Consider the following 26,044-nt stretch of genomic DNA (forward strand, 5'->3'; position numbering starts at 1 on the left):
TCTGTTATATAATGTAGAAAAAACTGAGATTCAACTTAAAAAACTTTTTCAGGACTTAATTCCACTAAAATCTTTTTAAAACTTTTTACTGTTTGTTTTAAATATTTTATTCAGGTTTAAGTTAATGCTCTAAAAGTAATAGTTTTCTGGTAGCAGTTATCCTCAGATGATAAGACTTCTTGAAATGGTAATAATAGAAAAAAGGAAGAATAAAAGGATTACTGATATGCAGATAGTAGTGAACAAAAGATTACTCATTCTCCAGCCCACAAGTGAAAAGTAATGTCTTAGATTTCCTCTCTCACTTCAAGATTCTCAGGCTTACCTAGCCCAAAACACCCATAAAGAAGATTCGCTCATCAGCTCCATGCCCTGGTCCCACCACTGTGCCTATGGTGACCTAGATATGACATTCACATAGCATTAGCTAGCCTTTAGGCAGGTCTGTCTAGGCAAAAGCTAGACTATAGTCTAGTAAGCTCTGTGTAAACCCTAACTTTACAAGATTTACTCCATCTATTCTATGGTGGTTTAGTCACTATGTCAGGTCTGACTCTTGTGACCCCATGCACAGTAGCCTGCTAGGCTCCTCTGTTCATGGGCCGTCCCAGGCAAGAATACTGGAGTGGGTTGCCATTTCCTTCTTCAGGAAGTTACCATAATCCGCTACCTGACGATCTCTACCTTTTTCCCCAGAAGAGTTTATAATCTGGAAGAATTTTGCCTTATAATAATTCCATTAAAAAGGGCTTCAGACTTCCCTGGTGGTCCAGTGGCTGAGAATCCGCCTGCTAATGTAGAGGACACATGTTCAACCTCTGGTCTGGGAAGATGCCACATGCTGCGGGGCAGCTAAGCCCATGAGCCACAACTACTGAGCTAGAGAGAAAGTGCCGCTCATCCCAACTACAGGAGCGCACGTGCAGCAACACAGACCCAGCATAACCAAAAATAAATACATGATTAATTTCTTAAATTTGAAAGATAGTTTAAAGAAAGGCCTCAATGGTATATCAAGATCCCACCTGATATGTGTATATACACCTGTGTACAAAGTTAAATGGTTTTTGTTTCTACCAATATCCTTCAATCAAAGGTTCAGAGAAGAGCTGTTTTGAAAAGATTTAATGGGATTTGTAACATAAAACCTCAAAAGCATATTACTGACTTAACCAAGACAACACTGGAATACAAAATGTGGTTGCTGTGCTTTTTCTAGTGACTATCATGTCGACTTCCAAGAATTTAATAAAATACTGTTGTCTCCTGTGCCAGAGAAACCCACGAAGGGACACCCTCGGGAGACTGAGTCTTACGGCGGTGAATTCAGAGGCATGTGGTAAGTGATGAGAACATTATTAGTGCACTTGTGGCCTTGCAAGATGCTTGCTTGCTGTAGGGATCTTGGCTTGTTACTTGAGACAGTGGTTTTGTGATGCTCCGAAATAGCTCCTCTCTGAAAAGCAAGAGGTGCTACCCTTCGTAAGGAAAAACCCAGAGCCTGTGATCTAAACCTTAGAGATTCTTTTTTGTATACGAGCAGAGGCCATACAAACTCAATAATGCACCGTGAGAAATTAATACGTTAAGTAAATACAAGAGGTTTTCCAGAATTCAGCAATCTGAACCTGGGGCACGGGGTGAAGAGAAGTAGGATGGGAAGAACTGGTGGCAGTTCAGTGGTTTTGAACTTCTGACTGTGATCCCAAAAGATTTTTAACACCGCCCTAGTTTTCCAGGAAGGGTTTTGCAGCACTGACCCCAAAGGCAGCATAATGTCATTGGCGTAGTGTGTATTAATGCAGGCCATTGTTAATGATATGCTCTCTTTTAAGACTAAACAGAAGCTGAATACGCCAGTGGATAATGCAGAGCCATGCTGCAGTTCCACTTAAGTCCTCAGAAGCGGTGAAGCCTTACTGCAGAAGCTCGGGGTGGAATGCTTGTTTTGGAGAGCATTCAACGGAGAGCATTTGGTTTCCTCCATTTAACCAGGTCACCCAGGCATGGAATGCTCAGCTCTGCCAGACAGCGCGCTGCGGAGGCCTGAGAAACAACGGCCCTGCCCGGGCCACTGATGCAGAGGGAGGCCGTGGTTTCCTTTCTCCCTGCGCTGAATGGCAGCCCTGACGTCACAACAGCTAGGAACCGCTGGAGGGACAAATAACAAGGCTCAAGCCAAGAGTGCCCTGCTCTGTTGCAGGACCATTTTCATCTCATTCTGGTATCTTCTGTGGCTGCAGAGAGTCAACAAGAGCAGAGGTGAAGGGCTGGAGCTTAAAAACAGAGGCAGCCTCTGGGCTGATACAACAGATCTTTGGCCATACTAATCATCACCTTTAAGAAACCTGGATAAAGAACAGCTCTTGCATTAAGCTGTTTTCTAACCTAATGGACTCCCCAGAGAATGCCTGGAGTGATGCTGCTCAAGGCTCAGACCTCTGCATTTTCCCCAAGGAGCTGAACTTCCTGTATTTCAAAATGAACCTTTTCAAAACGGGGCTGCCGCAAACATTCTGAGAGAGGCAAGGAGGTCAGGAGAGCTGGCAGTTTTTGCAAGAGACTTATATTCCAGGATAAAAACATCCGTTAGGGATTTTATAATTTAAGTTCAAGCAATTAAACATGCGCATTTAGCACCCAAATGCAGGTGTCTGAACAAATGGATGAAAACTGTTCAGATGCTGGCAGGTTTAACTCACCATTATATAAAATAAGTTGTCTATGTAAGTCATCACAGCAGTTTGAAAAGCATGACCTTTCATGTTTCAACCTTACTTCAAAATTATAAATTATATTTAGCTACGTGAGTGTCAGATCACTTCTTTTCATTATAAATGCAACGCTAACTATAGACCTACTGGGCAATCGGAAGGCAGGATCTGAAAGTATTGTCTCTACTTTCATGGAACAGAGAACAGCTTTCTGTTGTCACAAGTTTGCCCAAGTCCAGCCCTCTGCCTTAGGGCCAATAACAACGTTCACCAAACTCCAATCCTAGCTTGAACCCACGGCGCTCAGGGTCCTTTAGGACAGCTGAAGCTGGAAAAGCAGGGACTGATCTCTGAGGTGCAGGTGTGTGTAGCAGCACATCAACGCAGAGGGCCATGGAAACACCTGCTCCTCTGATGTCTGTGCTTGGAGCTCAGCAGACTGAATGCCTAATGGCAGCCCACTCCAGTATTCTTGCCTGGAGAGCTCCATGGACAGAGGAGCCTGGCGGTACAGTCCATGGGGTCACAAAAGAGTCAAACACGACTGAGCACCTGAGTACTGAGCTACCTGGCTCCTTTTACAAGCTCCTTCTTTCCTTCATTTGATGAGCACTCCCAAAGCATAACTTTCCTGTGGTCGCTGTGTCCATCTCATTTCAAGAGAATAACCTGCTATGAAGATTTACTCACTTTCAAAGATAAAAGAGGGTAGCATTTTTATCCAAAACTCTCGTTTAAGAACCCCCCTAGGGCAGAATACACCCCTTCTGCCTGCAGGCTGCCCTGAACATCTCTTGTTCTCTGCAGGTATCTGAGGCCTGTTTGGAATCTGGTCTTTGGATTCTAGTGATCTTACCTGGGTAGATAACAAACTCTGTGCCTTGTTCCAATTGTTCAAAAAAACAAAACAAAACAAAACAAAACTCCAAGTATTTTCAGTGATTATACAGAGGAAAGTATACAGCAAAAATAACTTGTTGACTACATTTTCTTTCAAATGATGATTATGCTCAAGAGGTGAAACTTATTTTAACCCTACCCTTGTTTTTATTTTATAAAGAGCTTTTTATTGTTTAAGAATTATAATTAAATTTCCTCTGAACTGATTTATTAAACTTAAGTTTTCAAAGAGAGAATGATGGGATTTCTTAAACTATTAAGTTTCAAAAACAAAGACTACTTATTTTTATTCTAATATAAGAGATGAGAGACTGAGAGGGAAAATTTTTTCCATCTGTATTTTGATTAGAATTTTTTTAATGTTCAAATTTCTGGTTATAAACCACAGTAAACAACCAGTCATTCATTAAGAGGCAACTATTGAAATGGCGATATTTAGAGGAGAAAAAATAAAACATGATGTGATTAAAACCCCACGCACGTCTTCACTTCAAGGCAAACGCTGTGCCCATCTGGGTATTAAGAAAGTGCCAAATATCACTGGGATCTAGATTTAACTCATGTCATAAAGAAAGCACTGTGTTTCATTTGTTTGAAAAGGACCTGGAACCTCATGGAAATGATGGTGGGGATATGGACCTGAAGAGAACTCAACATTAAAACGAGGTACTGATTTATCAATTATTTAAATATGGAATCAGTTACAACATGAACTTTCAATGATCTACTGTTCTACTCTTAAGGGTAAGAGGTAATATTAAAGAATGTTAACTTTTGGCTGTAATAGGCCTCTGCTCTAATTTTCTCCTCTGTTTGGAAATCTTTAACGGTTAGTCAGTTTAAAAATCCTGGCTGCTTTTAAGTCAGGGGCCAAAGAAGAAGAGACACAGTCTGTCCTGGGGGGACTCAAAGACGGTCCTGAGGAGTTAAGCCCTGGATGTGTTCCCTGAACTGAAGGTGCTGTCTCTGCTTGTTTTATGGTGAGGCTTGGGAAGGACTGAGCTTCAGAACCCTCTATTCAGGTGATGGGAAGTAGGAAGTGTCCTGAGCCCAGCCACTTCCAGCACACGTGCCAGGTATCCACACTCAGAAATGAAACTCGACCTGGCCAACCTGCCAGCCAGGATGGCCACCCTTAGCAGGGATGGGGGTTTTCCTTCCACACTTTCATGCCCGCTGGCTCTCATGTCAACGGAAGACCTGATCCCTGATTTCAGTGTAAGAACAATGATGGGAATTTTCTATGAATTTTCTTTAGGAACCGATGGCTATCATAAATCCCACAGAAATGAGCTTTCCCTTTCCAAATTCCTCTGAAAATGGCAGAGAAAGGTATATCCTTGCTCTAAACTCATTTGTAAATAATAATAATAAAAGCTTTTCCTCTAAGTTTATTACAACACGACCAACAGTCATCATCCAATCCTATAATGCACACGTGAAACATTGGTTTTCACAAATCATCTTCTGTGATTGTTAGGAAAAACTAACTTTCTATCTATCCATTCTTTACCTACATGAGAAAAAACATAATACTAATCTCCAAGAGTGATTCTATGGTAAGTAGCTTTATAAAATCAGTCTATTTTTTTTTTTTTTTTTGGCCATGCTGCATAGCATGTGGTATCTTAGTTGCTTGACCAGGGACCAAACCTGTGCTCCCTGCAATGGAAGAACAGTCTCAACCGCTGGACCACCCGGGGAAGTCCTTAAGACCAGTCTTTATGCTTATAAACCTACCCTCCAATTGGCAACAACAGCTCTATCATTCTCCTTAGTTTCCACTATGTACACAGAGAGGCAAACACAGGCTTTATTGAGACTCTCTACTGTTTCTGAATTTTTTTCTTCTTAGCACATCATAACCTGCGATTAGCTGTGTGTGTGTTTGTACACTGTTTCTTCCATAAACCTGTAAGTTCCATGCAGACGAGCAGTGTCTGTATCGTCTTTATACAGGCGCTGTGGGATGAATGGAAGAAGGGGAGGGAAGCGGAGAAGAGAGCAGTAAGAGAAAGGAGGGAAGGCAGGCAGGGGAGGGAGAAAACACTGCAACAGCAGCTACGCCGGTTTTAAGCAAACCAAAGAAGTACTGTTACAGTTTCATCAGACTCTTCATTTATAGAATTTAAAATTCTTTGTAACTATTACCTCATCAAATCTCATAGTAACCCTAAGTGAACATAAAATTATTGTGTATCACCTAGAGGCACAAAAATGAGGAGTAGTTAGCTCCTGTATCTTTCATGTTTTAGCTATCCAGGAGCCACTATGGAAGACAGTTCTCCTCACTGACTTTTCAGGGGGTGTGTAAAATCAGAGCTGTATTTCTTTAGAACTGTGACCAAGGTCCAGTATTTCTCCCCTTTTTATTCATTCAACATGTTTTGGAAACTGACATGGAAAGGCTGATTTTTATTTTTATTTTTATTTATTTATTTTTTTCCTTTATTTATTTATTTTTTCAGTGGGTTTTGTCATACATTGATATGTATCAGCCATAGATTTACACGTATTCCCCATCCCGATCCCTCCTCCCACCTCCCTCTCCACCCGATTCCTCTGGGTCTTCCCAGTGCACCAGGCCCGAGCACTTGTCTCATGCATCCCACCTGGGCTGGTGATCTGCTTCACCATAGATAATATACATGCTGTTCTTTCGAAACATCCCACCCTCCCCTTCTCCCACAGAGTTCAAAAGTCTGTTCTGTACTTCTGTGTCTCTTTTTCTGTTTTGCATATAGGGTTGTCGTTACCATCGGAAAGGCTGATTTTTAACTTTGGATATATTCCTGTGAAGGAAGAACTAGTTCTCCAGCAACTCTTCTCATTTTTATCACCCACACACAAACGCACTTTCTGGTGTGAAGGATGCCTCCCAACGAGGAAATCATTTACCAGTAATAGGCAGGGTCACCCACTGGGGTGGAGAGCAGTGTCAGACCCAATGACTGGGAAGAACTGAAGTGGTGGTCCCTCCCACTGCCTGGCTCCAGGGGGAATATCCAGGGTGTCCTCCCCACACAACATATCCTATGATGATACGATGGACCACACCATCAACACAGGGCCAAGGAGGACTCGCCCGAGCTCACACAGCCCGTGACTGTCTCACAGGCTGCGTGTGCTGAGCTCACCTGGCCTCCAGGCTGCTCACTGCCCCAGCTCTAAACTGACAAGGCTGCAGGAAGTGGCAATGCAGTCACGTGCGATGCAGAGAAAGTGTGAACACAGACAAGCCCAAACCGATCATCATATCGTTCTGAAGCATCTGGTCGAGGAACAGTTACAGACAGCAAAGTTAACCTGCTGAGCTGAGTGCAGCCCTGATCGGGTCTGTTTTTGTCCCAACTGCCTAGAGCCCTTCCATCAGGGCAGAGGCAAACCTCAACTCCCATCTCAGCTGTCGTGGCAATAAATAACACACGCCTTTGTGCACCTCAGCATTGTGGCTCTCCTGTGAATACGACACCCAACCCCAGTTCCCATATGAACACAACCAGACCAACCTTGGAAATTCAGCTTCCCTCTTGCTGAATCCTTTCTCTCAGTTTTTCTCTATCAATTTATCACAGTGTGTTATTGGGTTCACAATGCACTTACCATTCTTATGATGACAAAAGTAATAAACCACTCCCCATATATTCTACACTCAAGCAGTTTATAATTCAAGATTTTTTTCTCCTGATGCTTCTAGTTTTTTCTTGACTGACTAAGGTTTAGAAAGTATGGCACATTCACAACTGTAGCACATTAAATGCACGGCACCTGTCACACAACAAAAAAGGCAGACAAGTATTGGTTCCGACTAGCTTGGAGTTAGCTAGGCTAACTCACCTGGGTCCTGACCCGTATCACGGGTGTCCCAGGAATGTGACTTCCCTGTCACAACCCCCATGGCAATCAGCTGTGGCATGCTGGCTCTGTGGGTAGGACGTCATACGTTCCAGCTCCACTTGCAAGAGTATGTCCAGGTCCAAGTGTGGCCTTGTGACCACAGCAGAGGTCCTGACCCCCTTCAGCCATCCCCAGAGGGACACGGAATCAAGGCCAGCGATCTATGATCTAATTCTAGCGCCAGTGTGAGTTTGCCAAAGGCTCTGAGAGCAAATCATGTTTTCCCTGCCTGGGGCTTGGTTGCTATGCTTTGAAAAGGATTCTTAGTATTTACTGCAGTAAAATTAAGCACTTTCAAATTTCTGCCAGATCTCGTGGAGAAATATGGTTTATTAACACAAAACAAATGTAGTGCTTGAAAGGCAGGAGCCCCGGATCACAGTCCCTGGCCCACTACTGGTTCACTGGGAAGCTTTAGGCATAGAACTTAAATCAAGTGCATCATTTTTAATGTGCACAGAATGGACACTTGGTAGGTGGGAGTGCCCTGTGAGATCTCGGGCCAGTCCAGTGGTGAAACTAAGTCAGCTCAGACAAGGCCCTTTGCCAGCGCCCGCGGCCTTGAGTGCTGTTTTGTAGGTGGTTCAAGGTGGCCACGCTGCAATGTGACCCAAAAAGGTTTTGAAAGCTTGAAGCTGAAGGAACTGGTTGAAACTTGTCCTTGAAAAGAGAGGCAATCCCACATATTAGCTAAGAGCACAGCTTTTAGGAGCCAAATCTGTGCATTCGAATCCTGAGTCTACCATTTTTAAACTTTGGTTTTCTCATCTGTAAAATATGAATAAATACCATCTACCTGTTATAGGCTGTTTTAGGGATTAGATGTCTTAATTCATGTAAAATAAGCACTAGGTAAACATTAGTCATTAGCTAAAAGTTAACAAAGTATTAAAATAAGATATAATAATTAAGTATATACTTTTTTTTGTTTCCAATGCAAACTTATATAGTTACAGTTGGACTGAATGAGACTCCCTGAGAGAGGTAATAATAAAATACCCAAGCTTATACAGCCCTTTAGAGTTTGCAAGACACTTCCCTCTATTTTCTCCAAGGCTCATATTCTTCTCATTTATTTTTTACAAGTCACACTTCAGCAAAGTGACCAGGAAGATTGGAAAAAAGAGAAATATAAAACTTAATAACTTTAAAAAAATAAAAATGCCAATCAATGTAAGGTTAAACAGCATTCTACAAATGGCTGGAGAAATAATACTTTAGCTGCCATCCACATGCTGGTATCTTCATCAGAGACCTTCCTCTGAATTACAAACTTGAATGTCTATCTGCTAACTCAACATCCCCACTGGAATTATAACAGGCATCTCAATGTTAACAGGACTAAAACAGAACTGCTTGTAATTTTTCCCCTTTCCCCATAAACAGGATACTGGGTAAACTGTGATACAGTCTCACACACTGGAACCCTGTGTCAATGTATACAAAGAACTGCAGCCCTACTCCCAACAACATGGGTGAGTTTTTTTTTTTTTTTGAAACCAAATGAGCGATAGGTTTTGTTTGTTTTTTTTTTCATTTATTTTTATTAGTTGGAGTTTTATAAACATAATATGGAAGGAAAACATGGGCTGCAAAAAACTACACATGGTGTGATACCACTTTCTGGTATCTCAAAATACCTTTAGCAATGCTCATTTATGTGATAAAATTTATATATCTGTTAAAAAAATCAGGAGAATTATAAACACAAATTTCTAAACTGCGAGGAAGCCAGAAAATAGTGGGAAGGAAGTACAAAGATCCAGAAGCATCTGTATCATTCCAGTTCCTAAAAGAGGAGGTGGGTCACTGGAGTGTTTTAAAAAATTGCACTTTGGAGCTTACTTATATGTTATGAGTAATCTCTTGTATATATCAAATAACCAACAAATTAAAAAGACAGAAATACAACTCATAAAATGCACTGTGCTGAAAGTTACACTTCAAAACAAACTAACAGTGAAGGAAAGTACATCTTGCTAAAAATATGAAGAAATTAATGTATACTAATAAAGCTGGGTATGGAATATAATTACTTTTACAAGGATGAATAAAACACACATGTGTTTTATGAGAATCAAATGCCAAGGGATAAAATGATTAGGCTTGTGGAAGTGGAAGTGTTGGTCCCTCAGTCGTGCCCGACTCTTCGTGACCATATGGTCTGTAGCCTGACAGGCTCCTCTGTCCAAGGAATATTCCAGGCAAGAATACTAGAGTGGGTAGCCATTTCCTTCTCCAGGAGAACTTCCTGGCCCAGGGATTGAACCCGGGTCTCTCGCATTGCAGGCAAGATTCTTTACCGTCTGAGCCACCAGGGAAGCCCTGACTAGGTTTAGAGGTCAGAACAAATTTATTTATCAGGGATTCTTTTTCTATTTTGGTAGGCTTTCTTTCTTAAAAACAAAATGGATTGATTGTTATTACTTGTTTAGTGTTGTCTGTTTAGCAGATGGTCTGTCCAAGCTGCCTAGGATGAGAACCTCTCCCTGCCCTGCCCAGCCTCGGGCCTCCGGAGGCTTGTCCAGGAGGAGCTCAGCGCCGCATCTGGTGAAGGCCTGTGGTTTTAGAGTTCCTCTTCTCTCCTCCATCAGCACTGACAGCAGTGATTTACTGTAGAGAAACTTAGGACGTACAGGCTTTCTTGTTTTCTAGAGCATCTAAGTTGCAATTCTTAAAATACATATAAGAGTCCATTTTAGAAGGAAGTGACCAAGCTCAAAGCAGCACTCGGCATGATGCGCCTTCTTTATTTATCTGCTTGAACAGGCAAGGAAACAAAAAGAGGCCTGTGCATTTCTTGGGCTTTGCAAACAGGAGCTGAATCTATTTGAATGGCCAGGGAGGAGAAGACAGTTTGACTTAGATTTGGCATGGGTTTAGGGGAAGAAATGTCTTTGTAGCTGGTCCTAAATATTATGGCAACTTGGACTGAGTCAGTCTCTAAGGGAGAAGTCGCCACATGTTGTAACAGAAGCCACTGGGCTTGGCAAGGGAGGGAATGAAAGAATTACAATGAAAGCAACACCATTTCTCCATCATGGCAAAGATGCACTAGCCAGAACCACGGCCTGTCCTCCTTTTCCATGGCTGGTCAAACCAAGCGAGGCCCTTCCAACTCAGTCTTTATCACCATATTGTAAAGAATACTAAATGCTGAGATTAAAATTAATTTCTAATGAATTTTTAAGAAGAACTTTTTCTTCCTCCTTACTGGGAAAAAAAAAAGAGTAAACAATTCAGAATAGAGGTTCAAAAGGAGTGCCAGCAAAATAACTGAGCTTAAGAATGCTGAGAGGGAACATCTCTTAAATGCATTTATTAATTTTAGACCTCCTGTGAGATAAGACTATAATCTGTTTTGAGGCATGATTCCTCCCCACCACTTAAATTTTTGAAAATTAGATTCTTGCCTATCTTGTCTCACTGTTTTGACTGGTCATTCCCAAACACACGCTGCCCAGCTTTGACGCTTTCCAAAGCTAAGAGGAGGTGAAGTCTGGCACAGAGAAGGCTGTTAGCGAGTTTTTACTAAGTGAATCCACATTCTTGCATGGCCTAAAGTTGGACGTAAATTCTAAGACTTCTTACATCAACAGTAATTTTTCGGTCAATGTCATCATAACTTACTATTTCCAAAAGGAAAAATTAGCTTATTTAAAGGTTACTGAATACAATATCTAGCTTTCATTTATGGATCAAAGGAGAGGAATTTTAAGGAAGAAGAGACAAAATATAAATCACACAGTTTCATTTTACAAAGTGGTCTTCCATGTATACCACGTGTTTCACTAAAAAAGAAAGGAGATGTTTATGAGACACGTAGGTGACAAATTAAAGGACGTGTGTGTGTGTAAGACCAAGATTAAAGTGTGAGAGAAAGACACAGAGAAAGAGACAAAGAGGAGTCTGAAAGAATGGAAGAAGCAGAGAGTTTAAGGAATGTTTTAAAAATACACAACTGATGATCCCTTAAAAGCACCAGTCTTACTTAAATGGTGTCCTAGACCAGTTTGGCACACCAGCTGTGAAAGGTGGAGATCCTGACAGCTCACGACAGGAACGTACACAGTATTGTGCAGACTTCTTTTGGGAAGGAGAGTTACTCACGGAGTCATATAGGAACTGGCTGGGCCCAGGTTGAGAGGTTCATCTGAAGGAGAAAACACCCTGAAACAGGTGCCAGAGGGCTAAACCCACGTGTGTCCAAGATACCCTCAGGAGGTCGGTGCTCTCCCTGCCCCACCCCTGGCCCGATGGGTATTAGGGAGTGATCCCAAAGAACAGAGCGAGTCGGCTGATCACTCAACATAAATGTATGAAGCATCTCCTGTGTGTCAGGCCCTGCAGCTGGTAGATCCTGAAGTCTGATGGTGAACCCAGGGGAACACAGTCCCTGCCCTCACAGAGCTTACAGTCTAGCAGGTAGGAATGGTAGGCATCAGGGAGGTGGCAGCAGAGTGACAGGGAACAGAGTTGGCTGGGGTCCCTAGACAAGGTTTAAATTCTACCTCGGAAGCGTGAGCTCCCTGGGTCACTGCTTCTTTACGTGTAAAATGGGATGATACTGTGAAGGAGATTCCACGAGACCATGTTTGTGAAACACTTAAAACAATCCCTGACACACCAAAGGCCTGCTAAGTATATCTCCTCAGAGATCCAAGGGACACACGTGGAAGAGTCTGCTGCCCTCTTCCCCAGAGCATACCCCAAACTGTGGACAAAGAGCTAAGCCACATCACTGCTTCATCGTGTTTCTAGAGGATTTTTGGCCAATCAGGTGGCTCCTAGTGTCCCTAGGCTAGATAGGAAAGTCTAGTGGCTAAAAGCATACCCCGGCAAGAATTTACCCCACAGTGTTCCTATAATGGGAGTGTTTTCTGTTTCTCAAGGAGGCAGCAAGGGAAGTATTATAGGAAGGCCTCTTGAAAACTAACACATAACATCTTCTCTTTTAAAGCAAGTCCTACCAAAGCACCACCACCATGATGAATGTTCTGGATGGTGGCCCCTGAGGGACAGATGAGGGGGTGATGTCCAAGACATCTCGGGCCAAGCAGCAGCAGAATGGAAGTGTGAGGAGCACAGCTTCTGGAGCCAGGCTGCCTGGGCCCCGCGCCGGGCTCTCTCACGCACTGGCTGGGCAGCAGTGCCCATGCTGCTCACTGGGACTCGGGGTCTAAACTCTGTAAATGGGGGTTAATATCAGTTCTGATCTCACTGGGTCGTTGTAGGAATTAAAATCATTAACACCTGTCAAGCAATTAGGATAGACCTGACCTCCTGAAAACAGTTCACAAATGTTAGCAGTAATTATGTCTGGAAACCCAGTAGCTTTATTATCTTGCTTAATAAGAACATGAGAGCCAAATACCAAGAGAGCAACTGAACCACACTTGAGGAATCGAGAGTTCTCTCCTTGGCTCTCCCATCTTCTTTCTGCATCACAGTGGGTACACACATCCCTCCTGGAATTCGCTTTCCTCATCCACACAACAAGCAATACACACCTCCACCAAGCATGCCTAGAGAGGCCTGATGCAGTTTTTTGTTAGTATCAACAGCAGCTGGACAGTTTAAACTTCTATGTCTTCCTGTCTATATTAGCCATGGTTTTCCAGAGAAAGAGAGCCAACAGAATGTGGTGTGTGAGAGTGTGCACGTGGACAAAGACAGAGGGAGAGATGGAGAGACTGAATTTTAAGGCAATGGCTCTGGCGGTCAGGGGTCGACAAAATCCAAAATCTGCAGGGCAGGCTGGTGACCCAGAGAAGAGATGCTGGTGCAGTCTTGAGCTGGAAGGCAGTCTGGAGGCAGACTTCCTTCTTCCATGGGGGACAACAATCTTTTTCTCTTAAGGCCGTGAATGAATTGGATGAGGCCCACATACCTTATGGAGGATAACTTGCTTTATTCCGTATCTCTGATTAAAATGGTAATCTCAGCTAATAATACCTTCATAATCTCAGCCAAAAATACCTTCATAAGTATGTTTATACCTTCTAGACTGGTGTTTCACCAAATACCTGGGAACTAGCCAAGCTGACGCATAAAATCAACCATCACACTATCATTCCAGACTAGATGGATAGATAGTTCTTTGCTGCAGGAAAAGCCTCTAAGAATGGGCAACAACTTCTCTGAGATCAGATTAAATGCAAGAATTCAGATGAGGTGCCCATTTTACTTAAAAGCTGAACTCTTAAGTCTGAAGAAAACCTTTAAAGCAGATATGGAAGATGGCATGTGAACTTAACAGAAGACTCAAATGAATGCACTCCAATCCACAGGACGGACAAACTTTTAGAACAAAGACTGCAAACTCAGTACCTACAAGGGCCAGATAGATCAGACAACTGAGTGGGGTGGGGTAGATGACGAATAGGGCAGGGGTTAGGCAGAGTGCGCTGAGCACACTTCATGTAAAACTGCTCCTGAGATTTGGGCCACGGAAGGTTCCGAGTCTTTATGCAACAGCCCAAAGGGCACAGCATGGTCCAGTGGGCGGACTATCAACTTCAAGTCAGGTTGAAGGAACTCTGTGTCCCAATTCCACCACTCGTTAGCAGCATGACCTGGAATAAGTTCCTTAAAAATTTCCAGGCCTCTGTTTTGTTTGTAGAATCAGGTAGCTGCCACTTACACAAAGAAGTATTGTGAATACTCAGGAAAAAGTACCTAAGACATGTGACGGCTGATATACATGCTTCCTACTTTGCTTTTATTAAGCAATCACTTACACGGCATTTACTACGTGCCAAGCACTACTTTACAACTCATTTAATCCTCACAACATCCCCATGAGGCAGGTTCTCATTTTACACATGAAGCACAGAGAGGGTGAGCAATTTGACCAAGGCCACACAGCTGGGAATGAGTAGAAGACTGTTCAAAAAATACAGAACAGCAGGACTCATTAGTAGATGCTATAATAGATTCTTCCACTCCAACCACTATAAGCTTCTTTTCTTTCAGCCTCATATCTCTTGCAAGTGTAGGTGATGCTTCCTACCCACAGCAACTGATTCCCACTCACTCCTCATCCGTCCACGAACCTCTCCCTTAAAGGAACTCAGGACTCTGCGCTCGGCAATCCCGAGGTCCCTCACAGTCCTCTCTCTCAGCCCTGTTAGCCGGGCATTGCTCAACACTTCCCCTCTCCTGCACTGACCTCCACTTGCCTTCTAAGACTCCGAGATTCCTTGCTTTCCCCCTTGAAAGCGCCTCCGGGGTCTCTTCCCATCCCTAACTCCTCTCAGAGGTGAGCCCTAGGTCCCATTCATTCTCTGCTCCTCTCTCTCTCGACGCGATGCACATGACTGGGGACATCACATTTTCAATGCACACAACTCAGTGCCTAACCTCCAGGTGTACTCAACAGGTAGTGACCAGCCTACACGCTCACCCTCTCTGCTCCAAGTCTGGCTGGCAACCTGTGTGACTTCAACTTTCATACGAAACGTATCCAGGTCTGTGTGTGTGTTAGCCGTGTCCAACCCTTTGTGACCCCATGGACTGTAGTCACCAGGCTCCTCTGCCCGTGGAATTCTCCAGGGAATAATACTGGGGTGGGCAGCCTTTCTCTTCTCCAGGGGATCTTCCCAACCCAGGGATCAAACCCAGGTCTCCCGCATTACAGGCAGATTCTTTACCATCTGAGCCACCAGGGAAGCCAGGTCTGCTAGCTCCTTAGCCGCCTCCTCTCCCACAGCCGAGTATAGCCTCCTCTCGGCCTGCCTACTCCAACCATCGTGTTCTCCTCCTGTCACATGAACTGCTTCACTTCTGAACTAGTACATTCCGACGTCCCTCCGAACAAACCCCCTTGCCTTCAGCTCCTTTTATTAAATATTTAGGATAACAGTTTGTTACTTAGGATAACCAAACCTGATCATCTTAAACCCCACATCTGATCCGTCCACCATGTCCCCTAGGGAAGTACCAGCAACAACCCAGTGGTCCAGTTAGAAACTTCCATGCTGACTTCTATTCCTCTCTCTCCTTCATCTCCCATATCCAACAGACCCCCAAGTTCCATACGTCCACCATCCGTACACATCAACCAGAGTCCCTCTTCTCTTTCCAGATCACCAGCGCTTCTCATCCAGAGTCCTCTCTCCAATGAGCTCCTTGCCAGTTTTCCTGCTTCCAGTACTTGCTTCCCTAAAATCTATTCAGCAGGCAGAACGGTCCCTCTGAAACATGAGTCTAATCATAGTGTGCCAGCGCTTACAACCCATAAACATTTTCCTACGTCCTTAATGAGATGACCAGATCCCCGAGCAGAGTTTCTGGTGCGTTCCTAGATCTAGCCGCTGCCCACCTCGCTGGCCTCATCTCCTGTTTTCTCCCTTTCAGCCCCACATCATTTCTAATTCTTCAGATGTATCATGTTTCTCTCTTGCTTCAGGGGTCTTGGTATATCCCAGTTCCCCTGCCCAGATTATGCGTTTTCCTCAGTTTTTATCTTGGGACTTAGCATGCGAGTGTCATGCTAAGTATTCCTCTTTCTTAAAGAGACTTTCCCAGCCCCCGGTCCTGGTGAGATCCCTCAGGTGGGTGTTCTGTAGCCAGCCTGCATTCCCCCTGCCTGACAGTCACCCCACAGTACGGAGCCTCCCTCAGGAGCCTGTTCTGTAGAGTAATACATGGCTCTCTCATTCCGCGCTATGCTCTCGTGACCGCGCTATGCTCTCGTGACCACGCAGTGCTGGTCCATAAAGATACTCCACGAGTCTGTGCCGAGTAAACGAGCGTGCAGTTGATTCTTAAAGCCCCATCTTCAACCCTCCTACACTCTGTCCCTGAGATTTAGCTCCTCCAGGTCTCCAGTCGCCTGATGGACACCTGACTGAGTACAGAGTAGACGGGAATCGTCTCCTCTCTCACACCTGCTCTCTTCAAACCCTGGTAGAGCAGAAAGAACACAGGCGTGGAAGGGTGTGCTCTTCTACTTCCCACTGGCCGCACAACTTGAGATGAACCTATCTCTGAGCCTTAGTTTTCTCATCTGGGAAATAAGGACACAAATACTGGCCTCATAGGATTATACTGAAGGAGATAATGTACATGAAGGGCTATGCAGATGACGTGGAAATAACAAACGGCACCTGAGTTTAAAATAAAACAAAACTGGGAGTAATTCTGCTTCCACTCCCCTCCCTGCAGCCTCTCCCTCTCCTCCAGACCCATTCCAGTCGGGCCCCCTCACCCAGCCCCCTGCCCCTCCTCCTGGAGCTCTGCTGGGCCTTCCCGACTCTGGTTTTCTCAGTGCCCGGGCCACCCCACACACTGATACCAGAAGATCCTATGGTCACTCCCCTGACCGAAATTCTTCATCTGCTCCTGTGACTTAAGTGTTCAGTCTAAATTGTTTAGTCATAAGCCTTCTCTGCCCTCCTGGGTCTGGCCTCAACAGACCTTTGCCGCCTTCTCTTCCCGTTAGTCACTAATACACACACTGTTGTTGCCCGGCAACAACACATTAGTCACTGCCCACTCGGTGCAACGGTCCTTCCCATCCCTATCTATGCCTCTGCTCGTGTGTCCTTGGACTCGGACCACCCCTCCGACCCCAGTTCTCAAGTCCAACACCACCTTTCTTTCAACGTCTGGACAAAGCCTCCTCAATCCATGATGCATTTCTTGATTGCCCAGCCTCAGAAAATCTTTTCTACAAACGCGCGGTGTTTGCTTTATCCCCCTCCTTTTATACATTTTCTCTCTCTCCTCTATGTTTATCCGCGCATGGAACCTCAGCTCCAAGCTCTCCATGGGTAGCATCGGGCCGGGGACCATGCCATCATGCCCAGGAATGGTGCCCAGGAAGCAGCAGCAGCTGAGTGTGCACACCCACAGAGTCCTCCTGAGGATGCAGAGCACCCCAGGGGCCGCAGTCAGCTAAGCTTCTGCTGGGCTCCTAGGTGAGTACCTGGCATACAGCGAGACTCCACAGATAACTCTTGAAATTAACTTATCCTCAGGGAGATCAACTATTGGCTGTGGGACAGAAATTCTGTCCCCAGAAAAAAAACATGAAAGGCACGAGGAAGGGTTATCTCTCCCATCATATACTTAGGATGTAGGCAAGCTTCAAGTTCACTCTCTCCCACATGCTAGACAGCTACGCTCTGCAATCAATACAGCATGTAACGCTGTGATATATTTACTGTGTCAAAAGTACTCGATTTTAACATATTAAGTAAGAATCATTCTTCAAAAGTCTCCTTTGGGGAACACGGAGTTATTCTAACAAAGTCCAAAATCTTTTTTAGACCTTGTCTTTTATACCGCCACAGCTTCTTTTTGTTTGTTTGTTTTTAAACGCCTGTTACACAATGAACACTTTTTCTCATAAGGGTTTCAACCAGCTGAAAATTTAAAACTTTCAGAAGTAAATTTCAGTTTCCTCATATTTAAAGTAGAAGGCTTTTTTTCAGGGCCTTCCTTTTCAAAATTCTATTATGTAAGCCACTTTATAAATCATGTACACAACAATTCTCATGTTTCCATCAAATTTTAACTCCCCCCTCTCCCCCATGCCTTCCCACCTGGCTCTGGCAACACCACGTAACATGGGTATGTCTGTTATAGTCTTCTCAGTATGTGGTATTACCTCTTTATATGTCATTTATCCCACTAACCTGTCCTGGAGGGCCAGGCCCCAGACGTGCCCATTTTTGAATCTGCAGTGCTGACTGCTGGCATGTGGTTGGTGGCTCAGTAAATGTTTACATAAATCAATGGCTCAAATCAGTTATTGGATCATAAACTTTTTCATCAGACCTAACTACTGGCTCCTTCCTACCCTCCTACTCTTCAAGGCCAGAGAATTCCCACCACTGTGGATAATAAAAAAAAGATGGGAGGCTCTTAAGGCAATTGCAAACAAAAACTTCTAAACGTGTCCTTGGCAAAGATGGCATCGCTCTAGGAGAAGTTTAAATTCTTCCCAGCTAACACAGTACTCGAAGGAGGCAGCATCCATTTTGCATGTGAGCTAAAACATTAATTACACTACTTTACATGTATAAGTCACACCTTATACATGTGCTTCATTTAGTTCACTTATTTAGTCCTCCTGAAATAAGTACTGAGGGGTAAAAACCAATTAGTGTAAATCACAACTTTAAAAAGAGAAGTTAGGGAAGCATCTAGTTCTACAGCCCAATTACATGAAAAAGCAAAAAAAAAGCCAAAAAAAAAAAACCTGCCTGTTCAGCTCTGTGTACCCTTCAGTGATTTGGAAGTGAGCTACTTTTCAGGTATCATCCAATCATACTGACTGATGTTAGTGTTTCCAGAGTCTACACACTGATCTTCCCTAGATCCAAGAACATAAAGCACATCTTAGCTTCCAAGAAAGCTCATAACAAGTTGATGAGGAGTTTGAAAAAAAAAAAACAAACCTCAAAATAAAATTAACAATGACGCTCACATTTGGGCTTTCCAAACATATTGTTAAGGGTAAAAGAAATATATTTCCACATCACAAAGAGTTCTAGAAACCAACATATTCTGGGAAGTCCATATCCACTGCTTGGGGGTGGGGGCTTAATAGAGTGTATTAAGGGCCAAATCTTTTTAGATAATTGTTGACACTTGGCTTAAGAATATAAAAACTGAAAACAAAAATAACCCAGATTTTAGAATTTTTCAGTTATAATGAAGCTTGGGTCAAAGCCTGAAAGCATTATTTCGTATTCTCTTAAACACTTTTAAAAGCAGCACACATTTCTTCCATTTAAAGAGGTAAAAGCTGAGGCAACCAAGCTCAATCACTTTTCATGTGCTCAATGTCTCAAAAGCAGTTACAGCTATGGCCCCAAACTACAACTAAATGCTCTAATAACCCATTCTCATGAGAGAAGGTGTAAAAAGGTTTCTTGTTTAACTGAAGGATAACCCATCTGACTTATTTCAATGACTGGTCCGAAAGAGCTGCTGCAGTGGACCAGCAGACCACTCAGTATCTTGGAGACCTGTTAACATCTTTGTCCACAACTTCCCTTGAGGTTATATATATATATACACACATATATATATGTGATATATAATGTTAATTATTTGGTGTGTATATATATATCCTTGGTTTTGATAAGAATAATATTCCTGTACATCCTGGGTAGCTACATGCTGCCATCTTCTGATTATGCCCAGTGGAGTGTAAAAAATTTTTCATGAAAAAACAAAATCAATAAAAGCAAAACTCCCCATTTTTTCTGCCAATAGTGCCCTTAGTAACAAGAAGGGCAAAGACATCAACACAGGGATTACAATACTCTCAAACATAATTCAAGCAGAATCCTAAATGGATAAATGCATGTTATAAACTTTTTTTTTCCCCCCGCAAGTGCCTTGCATACTTATGTTACTATTCATTCTGAGACAGACAGACCATCAATGACCTTCTGGGTCACTGCCTAGGGAGAAAGCCGCCTATAAAGAAGAGTGGGGGAGAAATAAGAGGGGGGTTGCTTCCTTCCACTCCAGGCCCCCTACTGCCTTGAATGAAAGAAGACAGATGGCAGCCACCTTCCCCTTTAATTAGGAGGAGCAGCTCAGAAGGGGACAGCCCTGCTCACTTGGCACCATCTTTAACAAACCGTTTCGATGGTAATGCTCCGCTCATTCACTCTTGTTTCAAACTATTCTCAATCTTTGATTTACAAACTGAACTTCTGTAAATTTCATTGTGAAAAACTACAGTTCTGAGCATAACACTCTATAGAAAGAAGGTACTTAAAGATGGCTGCTGAATTAGTAATTCATACACATTCATACAGGGGGCCTGGAGTGTTTCATACGAAATACAGACACCTGAAGTCCCACCATCACCCTTCTGACATGAAACGGGAACCCTTACGGCACAGCAGCCCTTGTTTAAATTCACACAGTATTCCACACTCGATTCAGAAGTTAAGACCCCTGACTTCTGCTTTCCAACATCACACTACCATCATGCCACCCCCTTCTACCTTCAAAGTGGCACTGTTTTCAGTTGAGAAAGGTGGAGAAAATTCTCCAGTAAAAGCAGTCCATTTTATGAGGAAGGATAATTTCAATTACAAATCACAGACTACTCACTCCACGTTTCTATTTGCTGTGCTCTGCAGAAGCACAAAATGTATCAAGCCATGTAACACCTCTGGAGACAGGAGCAGCTCCGAAAACCAAGTAAACAAAAATGGAAGACAAGGGCCAAGAGTCAGAATTAGGCTGATGTCAGAGAATGTTCCATGTGGGTGATGAAGCCTCTTATTTTTTTTTAAGTTATTACACGTATTTGCTATAAATCTACAAGGCATGAAACTTTCTAACATGAAGGAAGAGTTCAGTTAGGTCTTTATCCCATTTTAATATTAAACCTGTTGTTTTTTTTTTCCCCTCAACATCATTAAATATTTGTTATTCCTCAGGTCCCTTCCATCTCCTGACAGGCTTTAAAATGACAGCCTCTCATCCAAGAGCCATTTCCACCTGGCGTCTGCAGCGCCCACGTGCAGACCCCGTCCTCACACCTGTCTCATATATGCACCTCCCTGCTTCCCACTGGAAGTAAGGGCAGCACATTGGGCATCGTCAGATGAGCTCCTGGCCACACCACATAAAACAGCCTTGTCTGTGTCACTGTCATTTAATTAATGGCAAAGTTCTTGAACCATTTAAAAAGAGGGAAAAAAAAAGAGAACTCTTTGTTTTCTCATTGATGACAAAGTTCAGTCTCTTACTATCTCTAACAAACCAGCCAGAGGGCTAGATACAGGAAGAGAGATAGAAAAGATAAAAGAAGCAATTAGCTATTCAACAAACTTCATCTCCTACTTCCCAACGAAGGGGAAAGGAAAAAAAAAAAAAAACAACTTGGTGTTTGCCAGATATTGAGTGTCTTTAATAATGTTAGCAAGAAAAAACATGTAGGAGAGACTGACTAACAAAGAAACAAACAAAACTTACTTTGTTTTCCAGCGCAGTAAGCAGGTCGGGAACGGGAACGAGATGAGGGTAATTCCTTTCCTCAAGGCCCCTGCTTTCACTTTACAAGCTGTGTTTACGCGTTCATCCAGGTTTGCTGGGGGAACTCCAGAATGCCTGCGCTGCCTCGGGATGCCCCAAGTTCACGGTTCATCTCAGAAGCTTCACGGAGGACCGGCAATCTCCAGGCCAGACCGAGGTGACCTCTGGGCGCCACGTGGCACCGTTGCTGCTGTTAGCACACGCACGCCTGGGACACCCACTTGTTAGCTCAGGAGCCAGGCCACCAGCAGATAACCGTTCAGACGCGCGTCCAGACTCCAGCCTCGGGCATTCTCGGGTTCAAGGTTGGAAAATGCATTAAGACGAGAACCATGCAGTCAGCAGTATTCTGCGCCATTAACCTTCTTGTACTTAGATGCCGGTCTAAGTAAGAGTGAAAGGTACAGAATTAGAAGGAGTGTTTTACTGGGGATGGTGATTGGCATTTGTTGTGCACTGGGTCAGAGCTTGCTCTCAAAAAGGGCATTTAAGAATCCTAGATCAGAAGTATTTTCATTTCCTCTGTGGAAACTATATGAATCACTTAAAAACAGACAGAAGACAACAGGAAAAAAAAAGTATATAATTCTGCTTAAAAAAAAAGGTACCCCTTACTAAATCTCATCTGGTTAATATTTTTTAAATTCAGAAATTAGGAAGGAAAACCCAACATATAAATTTGATGTTTGTTTTGAAAAATTACTTCATCCATGTACTGTCCAGCTCATAAAAACAACCCTTCTTCCAGCAAAACGGGACACTTTGACCTTGTTTACTGCAGTGTTTTGAAACCGCTGTCTCGTAACTCCTGACATCACTGGACGTGTATTAGCACCTTTTCTGCTGCTGGCTGCACAGGTTGCTACCCCAACTGTCTTGAATTGCCCCTGGTTGAACAAACACTCCTCACAACAGTAGGGATACTGGCGTTAGCATTAAGCCCCAGAACTCACGCGATACCTTTTGTAACTGTCACATCTTTCTGATCACTAATACAACAAAACAAAAAGCATCAAACATCGGGTACTTTTTAAAATCCCTGCAGCGGCACCCACACTTAGAACAGACCACTCTCTCTTCTGACCGTCTCCCTGCCAGAGACAAGGGCTTCGTTACTCACCAATCGCCATATTGGCAAGAATTCCTGCCACAGAGCTTTTTCTAATAGAAGATCCTGACCTACTTTCTCCCAATAAAAAATTCCCACAAACTTTCCTAGAGGATAATTTAGTTTAGCATACTTTAGAGTTTCAAAGAGCACTGCTGCATTTTTAACTTTAGTAAAGTCAGATTTATCCATTTCTTTTTCTTTTGTGGAACCTGATTTTGGAGGTGTTTCTGAGTGCTGCATTTTTAAAGAAATAATTTTCTCCTGAAAGTCTGACATTTCCCTTCTGTGTTCCTCATTTCTTGTTCTTGATCTAGTAGAATTTTTAAAAAAGGAAAAAATGAGGATAGTTGTGACACAATTCAACTGTGTAAGTTACAATAAAATTTGAGTGAACATCTGCCAGGACCCATCTCTTTAAAGAAAACTAAGTTCAGGTACTACAACGGTGGTGCAATTTTACAGAGACAGAATTAAAAACCCAGGTTTAACCTCTCTGAAATCAACTGATAATATTCTCTTTCCTTCCCTACAACAACTTGCAAAACATCAAGTCCTTGAACTATAGTCACCAAGAAATAAAGAACACGAAATACATATCTGAGCAATTACGGCCCTTGTTTATCAGAGACGGATTAAAAACAAAGACGTCCAGGGTTAATAAAATTAATTAACTCTAGCTAGAGAACTACTAAAAAGACCCTCCAAATATCATGCCGTTACTATGACAACTTCAAAATTGCTTTGAGAAAATGTGAGGGATTTTAAGATTCATGATAAAACAAGCGTCATCTAGTCTGCCAGAAATTACTTTCAGTTATATCAGGCAGCAAAAAGGCTAAATGGCTATTTACAACTTTGAACTATCAAATTATTACCTTTTGAGAGATGCTGCTCTCTCCATGCAGATCATGAAAGGAACAAGTACATGAACAGCTCTCTCAGTAATCGGAACCATTTTGATTTCAGTCCTGCAACTACACCACTCCTTCGGTCTATCTACTTGGTACTTTATTTTTATAATGAAAGCAAAGTCTGATGCAATCTGAAAGGGAAGGGACAAAAAAAAAAAAATAAAAACCTAACAGTCTTTACTTTCCTAATACAAATAGGCAAACACTCACTCCGATATTTTAGGCATTAACAGTGAAACAAAAATGAAACAACATTTTTTTCCCTTAAAATTTCTGCTCATAGGTATTTAGACTGATTTACATTTTACATAATCTTGATGGCTCAATCAGGAAGTGAAAATTTTAAGTGCGTGTGTTATGGACGGGAGGAATCATGTGACCCACAGAGCAAAGAAAATTATGCAGTAGACTAGCACACTAAGAAAAATAAACTTAACAGGAGTTTAAAAATACTGTCTTTGGGATTCATCGAGCTGTGAATATGTTACGGCTTTTAAGAAATAAAAATTAATTTGGAAGCCTTGAAAATAAGCCCTCAGGACATTTTAAAAAATATTACAAGATCAAAGCAATGCACTATGTGAAACACAAGTTTAATTAATAAAGAAACTGTTTCTACGAAGATCATATCCATTCAAGGTTTATTTTAAAGGCGATTTTTTCATGTTATTTGAAGATGGGGCAAGACATAATTGTAATGAAATAAACATATTTGCAGTTATGTACTTGTACTTTATTTAAATGTATAGTGCTGTGTGCTCCTGGAGCACAAAGAAAAAACTGGTTTTCACACAGGTTTTATTGATTTCAAGAGGTCACTGTATTTTATTACAGCAAATACATTCTCAAGAGGAAAATGTCAACACCATGAAAATTTTCATCTGAGGTATTAACTCACTCTGGAAATCAGAAAGTGGGAGATAAATGTTAAAACACTTAAGTATAATGGATTGAGTGATAGATGACTTTTCTCATATAAAAACTACTTGACCACAGGCTCGGTGCTAGTTGTCTAAAATGAGTATGTTAACATAAACATACTTGAAATTCAAAAGGTTTGGTCAGTGATTGTTTAGTTTCTTAATGCAATTTCTGTTATTAATATCAATAAAAACAATTAACCTGGTTGAGAGGAGGTATTTGTATCTCATAACTATTACTTTTATCAACTTAATGCTTCACATTTTTCAAAATGCTTTTCATATCTTTATATCAGCTTTTAAAAAAAAATTATACCACAAGAAAGTGGCAGGGCACGGTCAGTGAAAAACATCGGTTCTGAGTTATTTCCTGGTTACTAGCTCATCTTTCAAAATTCTTAAACACAAGAGGTAGGGTAGCTGGAGAAGAAATTATTAGGGAAAACAGAGGACTCTCAGAAGGGAAGCTTGAAGTAGACCAAGAACAGTCAGGAGTACTACATGACATTGTGATATTCCTACTAAACATGGGTATCACACTGGTTGGCTAGATTAATAAGAAAAGATAAACAAGTTGCTAAGAAACGTCCCCCCAACAGAGTCATGGCACAACCTAACTCTGCCCTTGCTGAGATCATAATTTATTCAGAATAAATCTCAGATTTATTCTATAAATAAGCAAATTGGAGAAGTTAAGACTTTCTCATGTTACACAGATAGTTGGCTGACAGCTGAACCTGGACTCAAGATCTCTGACTTTCCCAGCCTAGGGCTCTTCTCTACCACCTGCAGCGTCATAGCTACAACCTGAGGCTCAAGCAAGCCTCCAGTGAGCAGAGCCCTGCTAGCTTATCTTAGTTGAGGAAAACTGAAATGTTAAGACTTTGAGAGGCTCACTCTGGCTACTTCGTCCCTCACTGGTGGGCCCCTGAGCCTTATTACCTCTGCTCTCTCTGTCCCCCACCAGCCGGGGTGGAGCATCATACCTTTGGAGCTGGGAGGAGACACGGCAAGTTCTGAGCTGAGAAGCTAAGCTTCTGAGAGGGAACCAGACCCTCTTCCTGGCTCCTCCCCTTGCACGGGTATAACACAGCCTCTTCACTTTTCTCAGAGGAAAGATCAAGACACTAAAGTAAGAAAAAGCCCTTGTTTTGGTTCATATCACAATTTTACTGGGATTTTGGACAAACATGAGTACAAGATAATATTCTAGAAGAAAAAATAAAATTAGTGTCCCATTTTATAATCTTCATCAGAATCAATACTGTGGAGATTAAGGAGTTAAATGTAAAAGGGAGGAGAAGAAAGAATTAGAAGAAAATATTTCTGAATTTGAGATAGGAAAAGAAGTCTTAGTTTCACCAAGGCAATGGAAAAAGCAACAAACGGCAAGCTAATCAACTCAACCTGACAATATTAAAACATTAAAATCTGTAGCTCCAAAAGCATCAGACAAAACTGAAAGGTAAATAAAAAAGTAAATACTTGCAATAGGATAACATGGTTTATATCATTATAAATGTAAAAGGTAAAAGATATTAACAGACAATTCGACCTAAAATATAAAAGGTTAAT

The 26,044-nt window shown here is 42.4% G+C and overlaps 1 long non-coding RNA gene across 1 annotated transcript in view; it reads right to left on the minus strand.

Annotated features, from left to right (window-relative positions):
- Nucleotides 1–26,044, minus strand: part of LOC122674031 — a 57,629-nt gene that overhangs the window by 28,759 nt on the left and 2,826 nt on the right. Inside the window, exon 2 of the long non-coding RNA XR_006334874.1 lies at nt 21,468–21,911. This is a non-coding gene — a long non-coding RNA (uncharacterized LOC122674031). The remainder of the gene's footprint in view (nt 1–21,467; nt 21,912–26,044) is intronic.

The sequence above is a fragment of the Cervus elaphus genome, chromosome 18, assembly GCF_910594005.1.
Source record: "Cervus elaphus chromosome 18, mCerEla1.1, whole genome shotgun sequence".
Classification (NCBI taxonomy): Eukaryota; Metazoa; Chordata; class Mammalia; order Artiodactyla; family Cervidae; genus Cervus; species Cervus elaphus.